Here is a 19,156-nt window from a genome sequence, read left to right on the forward strand (position 1 = left end):
AGACTTAATTAATGCTTTTATCAAGGAGTTTATCAAGGAGTCTGGGGGCTCCTATACCCTTCAGATGGGGGGGGTTATTTACCTGCTGCCTCAGGAAAACCAGAAGAGTGGGGGCTTGCCCTGCCTCTGAGGGTAACATGTTCCATGGGGCAGCAGTTGAAAAGGTCCTCCTCCTAGATCCTGTAAGTCAAAATGGGAGGTGCAGCATACCTTCCCTGCTTGATTGACAGTCTAATTGGGACAAGATGGTTCCTCCAATATCCCGTGAGATGAAGAGTTCGTGGGTAATGCACAGAAGTGTGAACTGGGCCTGGAACAGAGGTAGGTTGCTACCGGTTCGTACGGGTGAACCAGTTGTGGATAATGAGACTGAGTTGCCGAACCGGTAGGGACATCAGGATAGCCATGCCCCCAAACCAGTGACGTGCGGTGAGGTTTATGACTGGTGAGGCTGATGATGTCATCAAACCACATGGTTGCTCCGATCGCACGGGCACAGCCCAAACGGAGAAGTTTCTCTTCTCAGAAATGTCAGAAAGCAGCAGGCAGGCTGCCGCAGCTCCACTGAAAAGACATTTCTGAGAAGAGAAACTTCTCCTTTCTCCTCCTTCCCCCCACCCCCCTTCTAGCACTGATGATGTTACCTAGGCATTTTTTGCATCGGGCGAGCCTTGCAAGGGGAATGGGACCACGTGTGCAGGGGGCTCCTCAGTGCACAGCCTCAGATTAGCAGAGCCGCGATCCCCTTCCCCTGCACACGTGGTCCCATTCCCCTCCTTCCTGAGCCAACATGAAGGGGACCGCGGCTGCACTGATTGAGGCTGGAGCTGAGGAGCCTCCTGCACACATGGTCCCATTCCCCTTGCAAGGATCCCGGGCTCGCCCGATGCAAAAAATGGCGAGATCGGCACACTTGGGGCTGCTGCTGAGATGTCCAGGGAGGCTAAACCAAGCCGTGCGCCTCTCCCAGCCACTTTTACGGCTTCCTGGAGTAATTTTTTTTTATTTTCATGATGAGAGTGGTGAGGCTCCGCCTCCCCTGCCTCCCCTGACTGCACGTCACTGCCCTAAACTTGTTCCCTGGTTGCGCATGACATTGCCAGCATGTTTTTTAGTCATTTCATAATATTCCGTGCATACACAGAACAATTTAGAGGCAATTGCACATGCTCAAGCAATGCACACACGAAGCAAACCAGGAGTAACAACGGCAGCAACTCCACCCCTGGGTTGGAAGCAAACTAACAGAATTACTCAGTAGTTACTTGGCAAAGTTCTTGTCAAGCTTGAAGCTGGTCTCACTTAATGCCATTTTGAGACTTCAGTGCTGACATTTAAGAAAAGGGATAGGTTTTGTTGTAGTCAAAACAAAATACTTTCTCTTGGCAACTAAGGAACGCACGTTATTACCTTCCAGGTGTCTTGATCTTGAGGTGGATCCCTTGAATTCTCTGCTACTCTTTTGTGTTTAGATCTCAGTAAGTTCATGTCATGAAAAGCATGCGCTACAGCAGAGACTGCATTGTAGATACTGTAACTGTGGCCGGTCATTTCAAATAAATGCGCAGGAAGCTTTTTTAAGTCTTCCCTCCCGGTGCATGCTTCGTCACTTTCTTCTCCTTGGTTGCTGTCAGAAATGGAGCAGTCAAAGCCTTGCTCCCAAAACTCCTTGAACAAAGTAACTTGTTGCATTTCTAATGGTTTGATGGCCCAAAGGAATTCGTTGAATTCTGGCAGGGCATTGGAATGAATATCGAAGGAAATTGCTCCGTCAAACAACTGTAAATCTGAGGGGTGGTGAAGACTGGTTAATGCGAGCTCTGTTTGAGCAGTCAAAATCCACATTTTGCCGAGGATGTTATCCGTAAATTTTGTGAACATAAACAGAAGCATTGCTGTGCTGCTTTCCCCGTAGAAGATAAACGTATTGACGATGGCTTTCCTTAAATAAACATTTATCCGACCAACGACAGGAGAATGTAACATAGTAAAAAATGCTTGCTTGGGAATTCTCTCTATAAAAGCCAAGCAAATTCTGTTCTCAGAAAGAAGTGGGTCCAGGTCTTGGAAAAAATTGTCTCCACTGTCATCATCCAGAATTAAAAGGCCTACCCAGGTCCATCCAAAATGCTTCAGCAAATGGATAATCCCCACAATCTGAAGAGATTCGTTGGGGGCCATACGGTAAAAAGAAGCAGCCATCTTTGTTCTGTGCTTCTTGGAAGCAAAAGAGCCATAGGCCAGCTAAAAGAATAGATACAAACAATAGATACAAACTCAAGGTAAACCGCTCCAAACTCGATTGCAGAAAATACAACTTCAGCAACAGAGTGGTCAACGCTTGGAATGCTCTACCTGACATCCTCAAACCCCCACAGCTTCAACCTTAAACTGTCCACTGTGGACCTCACCCCATTCCTAAGAGGTCCGTAAAGGGGGCGTGCATAAGCACATCAACATGCCTACCGTCCCTCTCCTCCTTTCCCCATTTATCTGTACACATTTCCTATGTTCATGTCCATGTTCATACTTATACATACTATCTTGTCCGTGCTTCTTAGGTGCAAAAGAGCCATCAGCAAGCTAAAATAAAATGTGCAGTTCATTGTTTATGGTTGAAATGTATCCCAGTGGTGGGATTCAAATAATTTAACAACCAGTTCTCTGCCGTAATGATTTCTTCCAACAACCAGTTCACCAAACTGCTCAGAAATCGAACAGCCGGTTTATTTATTTATTTATTAAATTTGTTAGCCGCTCCCTCTCCACAAAGGTGTTAGATATTAACATATATCGCGGCAAGTTTCCTCTCTGGTCCGCCGGTACGGCGGGAAACAGGTATCGATCTGATTGGTCAAGAGGCGTACCCGATCCCTATAAAAGGGGAACCCTCAGACCACAGAGCAAGCTGGATCACTACTACTACTAATAAAGAGCTGTTAAGTCACTACGTGTCCGGAGTCTGTTCTCTCGTTGCCCGAATCTAACAAAAGGGACTCGGGGCGGCATACAATAAATAAAAACACATATTATAAAATTACACATGGTACGGAGGAGGTATAAAAACACAATACAATCATTATAATAACATAGAAATTTTAAAATAAGTTAAAATTAAATACCCCAATGGAGATTACAAGTTTAAAAATTGCCAGGAGGGGTAAAATGGAACTATGGTTGAGCCAGGCCTGCTAGTTGAAAAAGGTGGGTCTTGAGTTTTGAACGGAAGGAGCGGAGGTCGGTGGTAATCCTAATATCCGGGGGGAGGTCATTCCAGAGGGCTGGGCCCATCACAGAGAAGGCCCTACTACTTCGGGTTCTCCCGAAGTGTTGCAAACTGGCTGAATCCCACCGCTGCTTATCTAAGTTCTTAAATTTATCTGCTGACTTTTCTTTTCTTCAGGAATTCAAGGTGACGTAAGCTGAAGCAACGCCATACCTTTGATTGAGAGGGTGTGAAGGAAAATAGGGGTGTGGCATGGAGGTGGTTGAGAGGGGGGGGGAGAGAAGGTAGAGAAGCAAAGTTAAAGGAATGAAGAAATAGGAAAGGAAGAAAGAATAGGGTGGGATAATGGTGGTGTGAAGTTCCCCAAAGATGCCCTAATTAACCTTGAGACAGAGTTCAAAAGAAATCCAGTCATTTATTAGGAGCAACATTTTGGCATTTCTTGCCACAGAGCCAGATCTGATTTCCATTTAATGGTGGATGAACTTTACCCCTCTGTCTCCCATCCCCTCAGTCTGTGTCATAAATCACATCTACCAACGAAGTGCTGTAGCAGGTTGTAAAATTTCGCACCTCACAGGCCTGCTGTAGAAATCTGAGATCTGACCCTGGTTAAAGGGTATGCATTTGTAGGAAGTTAGCACTCACTCCTCTTCTACAAAAATGAAACATTCTAGGAAATATTAAAAAGGCAGAATATTATATTTCCCTGCATGAGAAATGGAGAAACGTGTTTTTAGGCAGGAGGCAGATTCACTCCGAATAGCCCCAACCCTCCTCGATAGCCCACAGCAAAGGTGTGATTTTCAATGGTGAAAAGAGTCAGGTTCTACATTTAGGCAAGAAAAACGAAATACACAGGCACAGAATTGGTGGTTCCTTGCCCAATAGTAGTAACTTTGAGAGGGATCTTGGAGTCCTAGTGGACAACCATTTAAATAGGAGCCAGCCATGTGCAGCAGCTGCCAAAAAAGCCAACACAGTTCTAGGCTGCATCAACAGAGGGAGAGAATCAAGATCACATGAAGTGTTAATACCACTTTACAATGCCTTGGTAAGGCCACACTTGGAATACGGCATTCAGTTCTGGTCGCCACGATGTAAAAATGATGTGGAGACTCTAGAAAGAGTGATTAGGGGACTGGAGACTAAAACATATGAAGAACGGTTGCAGGAACTGGGTATGTTTAGCTTAAGAGAAAGAAGGACTAGGGGAGACATGATAGCAGTGTTCCAATATCTCAGGGGTTGCCACAAAGAAGAGGGAGTCAAACTATTCTCCAAGGCACCTGAGGACAGAACAAGAAGCAATGGGTGGAAACTAATCAAGGAGAGAAGCAACTTAGAACTGAGGAGAAATTTCCTGACAGTGAGAACAATGAATCAGTGGAACAGAAGTTGCCTCCAGAAGTTGTGAATGCCCCAACACTGGAAGTCTTTAAGAAGATGTTGGATAACCATTTGTCTGAAATGGTATAGGGTTTCCTGCCTAGGCAGGGGGTTGGACTAGAAGACCTCCAAGGTCCCTTCCCACTCTGCTATTGTATTATTGTATTAAAGATGAAGAGATAGCTAGGCCTATTCATAGGCCAATGCCCTCACCCAAGATCCAACAAAGCTAGGATTAGCCCTCTACCCATCTAGCAACAGAATTTACCACATGGCACCTGGGAAGATTGCATCACTCAGCAAGGCTCAACCAAGCTTGGGACTCAAAACATAACCTTCAAAGTTACCTCTCCATGGGAGTCTGACAACCAATCAGAATACAAGCTCAAATTCAAAAGCCCAGAGAGGGCCTAAAACCCAGGGACTCTCAGCACCTCTTGCCTTTTTCCTCCAGGACCTCAAACCATGTGGTCCTGCTGTCCACCATTAAACCATCTTTCCACGCAGCCTCCATGTTTCCAGTGTCTTTCTCCCCTCTTGCTGAACCCAGATCGACATTTCTTCCAACAGTGTCTAAGAGGGGGAGAAAGAAAGGAGAAGAAAGTGGGGCAGAAATGAAAGCAAAGCAAAGTAAAATTAAAGTAGTGGAAGGAGAAAGAGGAGGAGGAGGAGGAGGAGGAGGAGGAGGAGGAGGAGGAGGAGGAGGAGGAGGAGGAGGAGGAGGAGGAGGAGGAGGAGGAGGAGGAAAATTTACTATTTTTCTATACTTTTTTACATTAATTATTATCTGGGTGACTTTTTTTTCTCTCTTTCCTCTGTGGCTTACAAATTGCACTTTGATTGCCTTCGGTGTACTATATTTAAATTCTCCTTCAACACTAGCCACAAGAGGGAGGAAAAAAACTCCCAACTTTTAAGTATCATTTCACCTCTAACCACAAGAGGGAGCAAAGCACCAAATTTTAAAAGAAGGAAACCCAAATGCTACTGTATTAGAAAAAACTACTTTAGAAAAATACCCCAATTACGACTGCAAATAGCTGCAAATGACAACTATAAAAAAAGAAAAGAAAACTACGTGTAAGCAAAGTTACAACCCGTGGCCAACATGGGTTTGTCAAAAACAGATCATGCTAAACAGATCTTATTTCATTCTTCGACAAAGTTAGTGGACCAGCAAAATGCAGTGGATGTAGTATACCTTACTCTTTTCACCATTGAATTTCATTTTATTAGATAGAACATTGGGCACTATCTAATAAAATGAAATTCAATGGTGAAAAGAGTAAGGTTCTACATTTAGGCAACAAAAATGGAATGCACAGGTACAGTATAGGTGGTACCTTGCTCAGTAGTAGTAACTGTGAAAGGGATCTTGGAGTCCTAGTGGACAACCATTTAAATATGAGCCAGCAGTGTGCAGCAGCTGCCAAAAAAGCCAACACAGTTCTAGGCTGCATCAACAGAGGGATAGAATCAAGATCACGTGAAGTGTTAATACCACTTTACAATGCCTTGGTAAGGCCACACTTGGAATACTGCATTCAGTTCTGGTCGCCACGATGTAAAAAAGATGTGGAGACTCTAGAAAGAGTGCAGAGAAGAGCAACAAAGATGATTAGGGAACTGGAGACTAAAACATATGAAGAACGGTTGCAGGAACTGGGTATGTCTAGCTTAAGAGAAAGAAGGACTAGGGGAGACATGATAGCAGTGTTCCAATATCTCAGGGGTTGCCCCAAAGAAGAGGGAGTCAAACTATTCTCCAAGGCACCTCAGGGTAGAACAAGAAGCAATGGGTGGAAACTAATCAAGGAGAGAAGCAACTTAGAACTGAGGAGAAATTTCCTGACAGTGAGAAGAATTCATCAGTGGAACAGAAGTTGCCTCCAGAAGTTGTGAATGCCCCAACACTGGAAGTCTTTAAGAAGATGTTGGATAGTCATCTGTGTGAAACGGTATAGGGTTTCCTGCCTAGGCAGGGGGTTGGACTAGAAGACCTCCAAGGTCCCTTCCAACTCTACTATTGTATTTTATTGTATTGAAGAACAATTGCAGGAGATGTGGATATAAACAAGGAAACTTCTGCCATATGTGGTGGAGCTGAACCAAAGCCAGAGAATATTGGCTTAAAATAAAGAAATGGCTAGAACAATTGATAGAACAAAAGATTGAATGGAAACCAGAACTATTTCGGTTGGGCATACTAAGTGATAAAATGCATAAAGCATCTCAGTATTTAACACTACATATATTAACTGCAACAAGAACAGTATTTGCTCAAAATTGGAAGCAAAACAACGTCTCCCCAGATGCAATGACCGTAAGAAAGGTACTTGAGTGTGCCGAGATGGATAGGTTGACCACGGAACTGAAGGGTAGAGAAGAATCGGAGTGCTATAAAGTGTGGAACAGATGGTATAAATGGTTGGACGATAGACATGAGATACTGTACAACAGTGGTGGTTAACCTTTTCAGTGCGCATGCACACACCGGAACCCGGAAATAGTCTGAAATGCAACACGACAAACAGTGCAGACAAAGAGCACAGAGACGAGGAGCGATGAAGATTAGGGTACTTGAAGGCTAAATTATACAGTGAACAGTTAAGGAAACTGGTGTGTGTGTGTGTGTGTGTGTGTGTGTGTGTATGTATATGTATATGTATATGTATATGTATATGTATATGTATATGTGTTTGTGTTACAACCCCTGGTATGCCCAAATATGGGAGGGAGCTCACTACTCCCCCTTTCTGTCCTTCGGCTCATTACAGAGGACCATCCAGGCAGAAAACCATATTTTTATTTTTAATGTTACCTTTTTATATTTGTGTTGTATTTGTGCTGATAAATAAATAAAGGGAGACTAGTATAGATCTATTTCAAGGGTATGGCTAGCTGATGAGAGCTAAATAGCTTGAAATAGATCTATACTAGTCTCCCTTTATTTATTTATCAGCACAAATACAACACACACACACACACACACAAACACACATACTAGACATATATATGTCTAGTTTAACAAATAGAACAATTAGGGGCAGTGTGATGTTTATAGAATACATAGAATAACAGAGTTGGAAGGGACCTTGGAGGTCTTCTAGTCCAACCCCCTGCTTAGGCAGGAAACCCTACACCACTTCAGACAAATTATTATCCAACATCTTCTTAAAAACGTCCAGTGTTGCAGCATTCACAACCTCTAGAGGCAAGTTGTTCGATTGATTAATTGTTCTAACTGTCAGGAAATTTCTCCTTAGTTCTAAGTTGCTTCTTTCTATCATGTCTCGCCTAGTCCTTCTTTTCATTAAACTAGACATCTCCAGTTCCTGCAACAGTACTTTGTATGTTTATGCTTCCAGTCCCCTAATCCTCTTTGTTGCTCTTCTCTGCACTCTTTCTAGAGTCTCCACATCTTTTTTACATCGTGGCGACCAGAACTGAATGCAGTATTCCAAGTGTGGCCTTACCAAGGCCTTATAAAGTGGTATTAACATTTCACATGCCTTTCTTCCAGTGTTTGAGGGGATGTCAGAAAGAAGACAGGTTGACATATTTTCCAAATTCTGAGAGCAGTAATGGGTGGAAGTTAGAGGTGCAACCTGGAACCAAGGAGAAATTTCCTGACAGTGAGAACAATTAGCCAGTGGGATGGTTTGGCTCTTGAAATTGTAAGTGTTCCATCCCTGGAGATTTTCAAGAAGAGATTGGACAACTATTTGTCTGGACTGATATAGGGTCCATTGATCAAGCAGGGGATTGGACAAGAAAATCTCCGAATTTCTTTCCAATGCTCCGATTTAATGATTCTACGATATACGTTACTGTTAGCTTCCATGGCTGAGGATGAAATGACCCAGAGGACTACTTTAAGTTCTCAGCTTCTGCTTTCTTTTCAGACAATGATTGATGATTCTACGATATACGCTACTGTTAGCTTCCATGGCTGAGGATGAAATGACCCAGAGGACTACTTTAAGTTCTCAGCTTCTGCTTTCTTTTCAGACAATATATTTTAACGCACTATTTTCAAAGGAGTGCATCATGAAATTACTTAATTCCAACTCCCAAATGTATCACTGAAAGAGAATAATTATTCCCCATTCCAATGGTAGGATTCGAACTATTTTACTACTGGTTCCGTGGACGTGGCTTGGGGGACAATGCTGCAAAATCCCTATTTCCTCCTGATCAGCTGGGACTCAGGAGGCAGAGAATAGATGGGGGCGAGGCCAGCCAGAGGTGGTATTTACCGGTTATATGCCGCCCCTCTCCCAAAGGACTCAGGGCAGCGTACAACATTAAAAAAAACACATATTACAAAAGTTAAAATGGAAATTAGATAGCGTATCCAAAAACAAACCCAATTAATATTAACAATAACATTTTAAATATTAGATTAAAATTAACAATTAAATCAATCATTTATTAGATTACCCTCGTTGTGTCAAGGACCTGGGAGTACTCATCTCAAATGATCCAAGCCCCAGAGCTCATGTAACAGCATTGCCAAAAAGGCATTAAGCGTTGTTAACCTAATTTTGCGAAGCGTCTTCTCCGGTAACATTGTGGGTTTTGTAGGGCATACAAAACCTTTGCCAGACCTATTCTTGAATACAGCTCATCTGCCTGGAATCCACACTGTATATCGGACATTAATACGACTGAGCAAGTCTGGAGGTATTTCACGAGAAGAGTACTCAAACTCCTCTGCTCACAATAGAACCCCTTACGCCACTAGGCTCGAACTTCTGGGCTTGGACAATCTGGAACTGTGCCGCCTGTGGTCAGACCTAAACATAGTCCACAAAATTGTCTACTGCAACATCCTACCTGTCAACGACTACTTCAGCTTCAACCACAATAATACACCGGCAAACAATCAGTACAAACTCAAGGTAAACCACTCCAAACTCGATTGCAGAAAATATGACTTCAGCAACAGAGTGGTCAATGCCTGGAATTCTCGACCTGACTCCATTGTTACATCCTCAAACCCTCACAGCTTCAGTCTCAAACTGTCTACCGTGGACCTCACCCCATTCCTAAGAGGTCCGTAAAAGAGGCGTGCATAAGTGCACCAGCGTGCCTACCATCCCTGTCCTACTGTCCCTATTTATTTGTATTCATTTCCTTTGTTCATGTCCATGTTCATACTTCTACCTGCTATCTTGCACATGTTTGACAAACTAATAAATAAAATAAATCAATAAAATATACTGTATCTTACCTGGGGGATTTTATAAAGACTGATGACGTCTGACATGAAGAATGAGATATCAGCACCAAATCCTCCAACAATGGCCACAATCAGATTCTCCCTGATACCACATCTGTAGTTGACAACCAATTGGTTGGATCGGAAGAGTAGCTCCAAAGTGGAACGATAAGTCAACTGGGCATCAAAATAGTTGTCACAGATGAAAAATCCCAGGGTAACATTAGACAAAAGTCGTGGGTTTGAGTTGATCTGTTCCGCCGCAAATGCCAAACTCAGGGAATGCTGATACAGTTTTAAAATGACTCTGAAAACATAATGGAGAAATAAATGAAATGCAGAGTTATGGAGACACGAATAACACTGCATATATGTTGAAGCAACAATCACCATGTAAAACGTGTGAACTGTGATAGGCAGCAGATATAAAGGCCAATGAACAATATTCAGTGTATCATGAAACACTAGTCTACAACTGTACTAACTCGCAGGAAAATATGATTCCATTCAATTCTATTGTAGAGCTGGGAAGGCAGGCAGAGTGTGATTTGTCGCGCAGACAGGGACAGTTTAAACTGGAACTGGCTTTTTAATCCACCTCTCAATCCTTCCTAAAGACCTGTGATAGGTAGATCTGGTGGTGGTGGTGGGGACGATGATAGTCAGTTCAAGGTCCAATTGATGTCTGATTGCGTTGAGTTCATTCATTATTTGTTCCTACTGAACCTTGCTACTTGTTTTCCCTTCTCCTCCTATTGGTTTGCGGTCCTTGCTCTCCTTATACATGGAGCTCACCTCTGCTCATCCTTTTAGTGAACTTCTGTCACAAATTAAACAAACCCACATAACTTAGATTGGCCACGCTGCTCTGAGTTTCTTCCATTGAAGGAGAACATTTCCAATCTCAGCTCCCCCCCCCCCCAATGGGAATTGAGAACGATTTGGTTCCATAACATAGATTTCCATAAATAATTCACAGAGTTGTAGACTAGACTGAATAGTCATAATTATCCAAGATTGACCCAGTGGTGAAGTACTTCCATTAAATGCCAAGTAACCTACTTGGTTGATTCATACTATTTTGATTCCATGACTTGATCACTATTCTGTTTCTGTTCTGTTTCTGTACAGAACAGAAACAGAACATCACCTTCTTTTAATGACCCCATAATCTCTTGCAGGGTAGATTCCTGGGAACTGAATGAAGCTGAGTCTTTACTGGCCAGATGCTTTTCCTGTTGCCAATGCAGAGTTTTGCTCAGCAGATATATTCTCGTTGTGCCCAGACAGAGAGATATCTGCCTCTACCTAGGGTTGAACTCACAACCTCCTGATTGTGAGGCAAGAGCTCTACCTCTAGGCCACCGCACCACTCCAATTCTGTGTCTTGATGGTAAAATAGATTTCCATAAAGCATTGTAGCCTAGACTAGTTAGTCAAAGATTATCCTGAATTAATGCAGTGGCAAAGTCCTCTACTTCCATTAAATGCCAAGTAATCTACACGATTCTTCACCTTTTGTTTTCTCCAACCCGATATCTTTTTTAAGAGTTGAGACTGCAACAGCCTTGGTCACACTGGAAATCTCGAAATATCCTTAGAATATTAGATGCTTATTTAAATAAGTATATTACATTCAACACTATGGAAGAAGAGATGGATCGGAATCGAACTTCTGACTTGGTAACCCTGCACTGATTTTCAAAGATGCTTGGAGAAAGTCAAGATACAATAATACAATAGTAGAGTTGGAAGGGACCTTGGAGGTCTTCTAGTCCAGCCCCCTGCCTAGGCAGGAAACCCTATACCGTTTCAGATAAATGGCTATCCAACATCTTCTTAAAGACTTCCAGTGTTGGGGCATTCACAACTTCTGGAGGAAACTTCTGTTCCACTGATTGATTGTTCTCACTGTCAGGAAGTTTCTCCTCAGTTCTAAGTTGCTTCTCTCCTTGATTAGTTTCCACCCATTGCTTCTTGTTCTACCCTCAGGTGCCCTGGAGTTCCCAGGTTTTACACCCCTCTATGAATATGATTTTCACATTTGTGGTTGGTGTAATACAATGCAATACAATGCAATGCAATGCAATGCAATGCAATGCAATGCAATGCAATGCAATGCAATGCAATGCAATGCAATGCAATACAATACAATACAATACAAAAAAATACAATGCAATACAATGCAATACAATGCAATACAATGCAATACAATACAATATAATACAATTGCAGAGTTGGAAGGGGCCTTGGAGGTCTTCTAGTCCAACCCCCTGCCTAGGCAGGAAACCCTACACCACTTCAGACAAATGGCTATCCAACATCTTCTTAAAGACTTCCAGTGTTGGGGCATTCACAACTTCTGGAGGCAACTTCTGTTCCACTGATTAATTGTTCTCACTGTCAGGAAATTTCTCCTCAGTTCTAAGTTGCTTCTCTCCTTGATTAGTTTCCACCCATTGCTGGGTGGAAGGTGGTTCACTTGGAGTATGTAGGTGTAAACTTTGATGCACAATGGGACCCTGATGGGCATAGTGTGATTTAAGACAAGGAAGGAACTGGTGGTTCCATGCTGGCGATGTGGTGAAGCACTACGCAAAAGACACTGCGCTGTACTTGCAATATTATCTGAAGTGCATATAAGGTTTTCAGTAACTTTATGCAAAGATTTGTTCAGAAACAAGGCAGTCAATGTCACTTCCCAACACTAGATCAAGAAGAAATTTCCTGACAGTGAGAACAATCAATGTAAACCCTTGTTTCCAGAAGTTGTGAATGCTCCAACACTGGAAGCTTTTAAGAAGAGATTAGACAACCATTTGTCTGAATGGTATAGGGTCTCCTGCCTGAGCAGGGGTTTGAATTAGAAGACCTCCAAGGTCCATTCCAACTCTATTTTCTATTCTATTTTACATAAGATCTAATGCTATGGACCATAGCCAACGAAAAAAGTCCTAGTGAATTCACTATTGTATTACTGTATAAGATCTTACAACTTTATCCACAAATACATATCACTCGAGGGGCGCATTGGCTCAGTGGCTAAGATGCTGAGCTTGTCCACCAGAAAGGTTGGCAGGTCGGCGGTTCAAATCCCTAGTGCCATGTAACAGAGTGAGCTCTGTTACTTGTCCCAGGTTCTGCCAGCCTAGCAGTTCAAAAGCATGAAAAAATGCAAGTATAGAAAAATAGGAACCACCTTTGGTGGGAAGGTAACAATGTTCTGTGCGTCTTCAGTGTTTAGTCATACCAGCCACAAGACCACAGAGAACATCTTCGGATAGCGCTGGTGCTTTGGCTTTGAAATGGAGATGAGCACCACCTCCTAGAGTTGGGAATGACTAGCACATATGTGTGAGGGAAACCTTTACCTTTACATATCACTCAGCTTTAGCACACACAACTTTATCCACAAATACATAGCAGTCAGCTTTATCCACAAATACATAGCACTCAGCTTTATCCACAAATACAGATCTTTCAGCTTTATCCACAAATACATAGCACTCAGCTTTATCCATACAACTTTATCCACAAATACATATCACCAACTTTATCCACAAATACATATCACTCAGCTTTATCCACAAATACATAGCACTCAGCTTTATCCACAAATACAGATCTTTCAGCTTTATCTACAAATACATATCACTCAGCTTTATCCACACACAACTATATCCACAAATACATATCACTCAACTTTATCCACAAATTCAGATCTTTCAGCTTTATCCACAAATACAGAACTCTCAGCTTTATCCACAAATACATAGCACTCAGCTTTATCCATACAACTTTATCCACAAATACATATCACTCAACTTTATCCACAAATACAGATCTTTCAGCTTTATCTACAAATACAGATCTCTCAGCTTTATCCACAAATACAGATCTTTCAGCTTTATCTACAAATACATATCACTCAGCTTTATCCACACACAACTATATCCACAAATACATATCACTCAACTTTATCCACAAATTCAGATCTTTCAGCTTTATCCACAAATACAGATCTCTCAGCTTTATCCACAAATACATAGCACTCAGCTTTATCCATACAACTTTATCCACAAATACATATCACTCAACTTTATCCACAAATACAGATCTTTCAGCTTTATCTACAAATACAGATCTTTCAGCTTTATCTACAAATACATATCACTCAGCTTTATCCACACACAACTATATCCACAAATACATATCACTCAACTTTATCCACAAATTCAGATCTTTCAGCTTTATCCACAAATACAGATCACTCAGCTTTATCCACAAATACATATCACTCAGCTTTATCCACACACAGCTTTATCCACAAATACAGATCTTTCAGCTTTATCCACAAATACATATCACTCAGCTTTATCCACAAATACAGATCTTTCAGCTTTATCCACAAATACAGATCTCTCAGCTTTATCCACAAATACAGATCTTTCAGCTTTATCCACAAATACATATCACCAACTTTATCCACAAATACATATCACTCAGCTTTATCCACAAATACATAGCACTCAGCTTTATCCACAAATACAGATCTTTCAGCTTTATCTACAAATACATATCACTCAGCTTTATCCACACACAACTATATCCACAAATACATATCACTCAACTTTATCCACAAATTCAGATCTTTCAGCTTTATCCACAAATACAGAACTCTCAGCTTTATCCACAAATACATAGCACTCAGCTTTATCCATACAACTTTATCCACAAATACATATCACTCAACTTTATCCACAAATACAGATCTTTCAGCTTTATCTACAAATACAGATCTCTCAGCTTTATCCACAAATACAGATCTTTCAGCTTTATCTACAAATACATATCACTCAGCTTTATCCACACACAACTATATCCACAAATACATATCACTCAACTTTATCCACAAATTCAGATCTTTCAGCTTTATCCACAAATACAGATCTCTCAGCTTTATCCACAAATACATAGCACTCAGCTTTATCCATACAACTTTATCCACAAATACATATCACTCAACTTTATCCACAAATACAGATCTTTCAGCTTTATCTACAAATACAGATCTTTCAGCTTTATCTACAAATACATATCACTCAGCTTTATCCACACACAACTATATCCACAAATACATATCACTCAACTTTATCCACAAATTCAGATCTTTCAGCTTTATCCACAAATACAGATCACTCAGCTTTATCCACAAATACATATCACTCAGCTTTATCCACACACAGCTTTATCCACAAATACAGATCTTTCAGCTTTATCCACAAATACATATCACTCAGCTTTATCCACAAATACAGATCTTTCAGCTTTATCCACAAATACAGATCTCTCAGCTTTATCCACAAATACAGATCTTTCAGCTTTATCCACAAATACATAGCACTCAGCTTTATCCACAAATACATAGCACTCAGCTTTATCCACACACAACTTTATCCACAAATATATATGCAATAATGAAACTGGGGAGTCTTTAAGATTCCAAACAGCTTGTGAACATCTGACTGAAACATTGTCTATGCTTTGGAAACTCCGATGACACACAGAGCTGGTTAAAAAAATCAGTGTGAAACCTTCCAATATTCTCTCAACTTACAAGAGCACCCTGGGGAGATTTTTTAAAGTCTCCAACAATAGGTAGAGAGGAAAGGAAAAGAGAATTTCTTACACAGGGGGCATGAACACCTTCTGGGAAGGATGCTCATTGAAGGAGTGTTCCTCAAGGACGTGAAAAATCTGAGCTGTGATCCCACCAATGACGAGGTTCCCTGGCTTATACCATTCATGAAGGATGGGAGAAGGATAGCTCCTGAGGCAAGATGTGGCATCTATCTGGCACTTCTTGTCAACCAGCCACCACAATAGTATCCCTACCCTCAACATTTCCTCTAGACGAGGTTTACTTGTGCCTATCCACACTTCCAGGAGTTTATTTGGAAAGCAGCTACAAAATCCAGGAACGTGGTGAGTTAACACACACAATCATTTCTCTCATCCAATGGACTGACATCAATAAGGTTAGCAGAGCATGCCCTGATGGACAAGTATACTCTGGCGAATGGAAATAACTACCCACAATCCAAAATCCGAAGGGACAAGATCCTACCTGACTCTTTTCCTCCGACCACAAGGTTTTATAATCTCTTCCAGACTGACTTATGAATTCTTTTTTCAGTGTTTCTTGGAAAGCTGTTGCAATGGTGTCAGAAAGCATTAATGATAGTCATTTAGGTTAATTGCCCATAAACAGTCATCTTCGTGAAAGGAACCTCCTGGGTTTGTAGATTATTATTTCACCTCTACATACCGTATTTTTTGGAGTATAAGGCACACTTTCCCTCCCTAAAAGAGGTGAAAAATTGGGTGTGTCTTATACACTGAAAATAGCCCCACCAGCCCCCAACTCTTTGGCCTCTGCCGCCCAGCAATTTGCCTCCTTGCAGCAAACAGCCTGTTTTAGTTTCAGCTTCAGCACAGCCTGATTAGCACAAGCAGCTGATTGTCGGTTGGATCAGCATCCTGGCCATCAGGCTGTTTCAGGCTGCAGGGATTGCCATTGCCTATTGCCGCCTCTGTGCACCCCATTTTCGGCCTCCACATCCCCATTTTTGGCCTCTTTGCACCACATTTTCAGCCACATCGTGTCACATTTTTGCCCATCCGGCAGAACGCAAGCCGAAAATGGGGTGCGTGGAGACTGAAAATGGAATGTGAAGGCTGAAAATGGGGCACGCAGAGGCGGCAACATACTATGGCAATCCCTGCAGCCTGAAACAGCTGATCATCGAGAGGCCGATCCAACCGATCATCAGCTGCTTGTACTAATCAGGCTGTGCTGAAACAGAAAATGAAACAAGCTGTTTGCTGTTTACTGCAAGGAGGCAAATTGCTGGGAGGCAGAGGCAGATTTTTTTTCTTGTTTTCTTACTCAAAAGCTAGGTGTACCTTATACTTTGGAACAACTTATTCCCCCAAAAATATGGTAATAACTTTTGGGACAACCATTTTCTTAGCTTTTTGAGAGACTTCACATAAAAGAATTATATATGATTCTTTCTGGTAAATGTAATCATTACCCATGAGATTCTCCCCAAACCAAATACTTATGGATACAAACTTGTTGTGGCCCAAAGCGGCCGCCAGAGCTGTTGGTGGACTCTGACAGCTCAGACTATTATGGGACTGCTCTAGAGGATGAGGAAGACTCTGGAAGGTGTTTGGACTCAGAGCAGGAACTAGAGAGGCCTGTTGGCCACCAGGTGGCATTTGAGTCAGGGAGCAGTGAAGAGGAACAGAGGGAGGTTGTCCCTGATGTGCGTATGCATAGAGCTGAGAGGAGAAAGGAACAGCCTTTGGAGAAGACATCATAGAAAGAAGTAGGGACAGTTGGCTAAGGTTGTGGCCCCTCCCAAAGAGTTCATAGGTGGAGCGACAGGAGGGGAATCTTTGCAGGAAACAACAGTCCATTTTACTAGCCGTTGAGAAAGCATTCTGTAAGTTTAATCTTGGTTTCTTGAAAATAACTTTCTAGTCTCCTAGCCAAGGGTTGGCTTTATCTATGTAATTAGTCTTGGCAGACAGCCAAGCCTGTGTCTGCATATTCATTGGAATCATGGGACAGAACACAAACTCATATGTTTTTCCAGCTGTACGTCTTGAAGAAACCATTGAACACAATATATCTCAAAAGAGTCACCAACAATGATACTGTAGGGCAGGAGGTGGTATTCTACCAGTTTGGACTGGTTCAGCTGAACCAGTAGCGGAAATCGCAGGTGGCCCCGCCTACCCATCCCAGCTCTATGCTATCCCATTTAGGCACTTTTTTTTAGCCCAAGCACATCGGTGAAAGGCTGAGCATATGCGTGGATAGAGACCCATGAGTGGTCACATTTGTGAACCAGTAGGGAAGGTAGCGGTGCTAAACTGGCAGCCCACAGGCCAGATGTGCTATGTACAGGCCACGCCCACCCCAGTTCCACGAAGGGGGAAAATGTCGTGAAACGTCCCATGACAGCAACATAACATGGTGAGTTTGACACCCGTGCTCGAGGGATTCCTCATTCTTTTGTGAAATTATTTACATAAAGTGCACATTTACTCCAGGGGTGACATATTGCTTATCCTTGTTGTCCCTTTATTTTCATTTTTTTTCCCATCAAGGGCTTGAGGTGGATTTCATGGTCCTTTCCTGTACATCTAGATGAGCCAAAAGTAAGGGCCAAAAGGGTTCATATTGAGAATGAAATAGATCGATGGCCTTGTTGACATAGCCCTATGGTTGTTAAGTGGTCATGGCAGGCTGCCAAACTCTCAAATGCTGAATCTGTGCGAACCGGTAGCAACCCACCTCTGACCCATACTAAAAGTTATGGCCATTGCAGTGCTCTCGCACAGATACGGGTGAACTGGTAGAGGTATTTTGACCTCAGTTGCCCGAACCGGCAGCGATCCAGGCTGGCCACGCCCCAGAACCTGTTCCCTGGTTGGCGATGCCATTGCTGGCATATTTTCTACTAAAGTTTTCATGTTTTACGCATACGCATAACAATTTATAGCCAACTGTGCATGCCTGAAGCGCGCGCAAAGCGAACTGGCAGAAACGCCAGCAGCGACATAGCCCTGGTATGCGTCCATACATCCCATCATTCAATATCACTATAACCAGGGGTGGGTTCCTACTGGTTAACAACTGGTTCACTGAGCACATGAACAAAACTGTTTGTATGCTGTAACCACAAAGACAGAGATGAATATTGTACATTTACAATAGAAATGTATTTATAATTGCTATTAAGAAGATTGGAAGAGCCTTTTTTGTAATCTTCCTTTTGTTTTCATTCCCTTTCTTTTCTTCTCATGCCTGCTTCATGTTGATAAGATCCAAACTATATTACCCAAATATTAGATCATAATTTATATTATGTCCCTTCGGGGAGAGGGGGCGGTCTAGAAATCTAATTAAATAAATAATAAATAAATATATACAAAACAGCAAATATCTTAGTATGATGAGCCATTCTCTTCATGAAATAGTAATCAGAACTAAGAATATCTACTTTATTAAGAGTGAAGTCACGCATTGTACAGGGAAAGGTTGTTTTTTTTTTAATTTTATTTTCCACTTCTGTTCATAAGAATTTATCACACACATTGATGTCTTCCAAGAATATGCAATCATGGTAATGTTGGCAGGGCTAATAAACAAGTTATGTTCTTAGAAGAATATTACAAATCCAATTGCACATCAGAAATACATATACCCAAAAATGTAATAGTCAGAAATGCTTTTTCTT

This window comes from Natrix helvetica (genome assembly GCF_964273705.1).
Source record: "Natrix helvetica genome assembly, chromosome: W".
In the NCBI taxonomy this organism is placed as follows: domain Eukaryota; kingdom Metazoa; phylum Chordata; class Lepidosauria; order Squamata; family Natricidae; genus Natrix; species Natrix helvetica.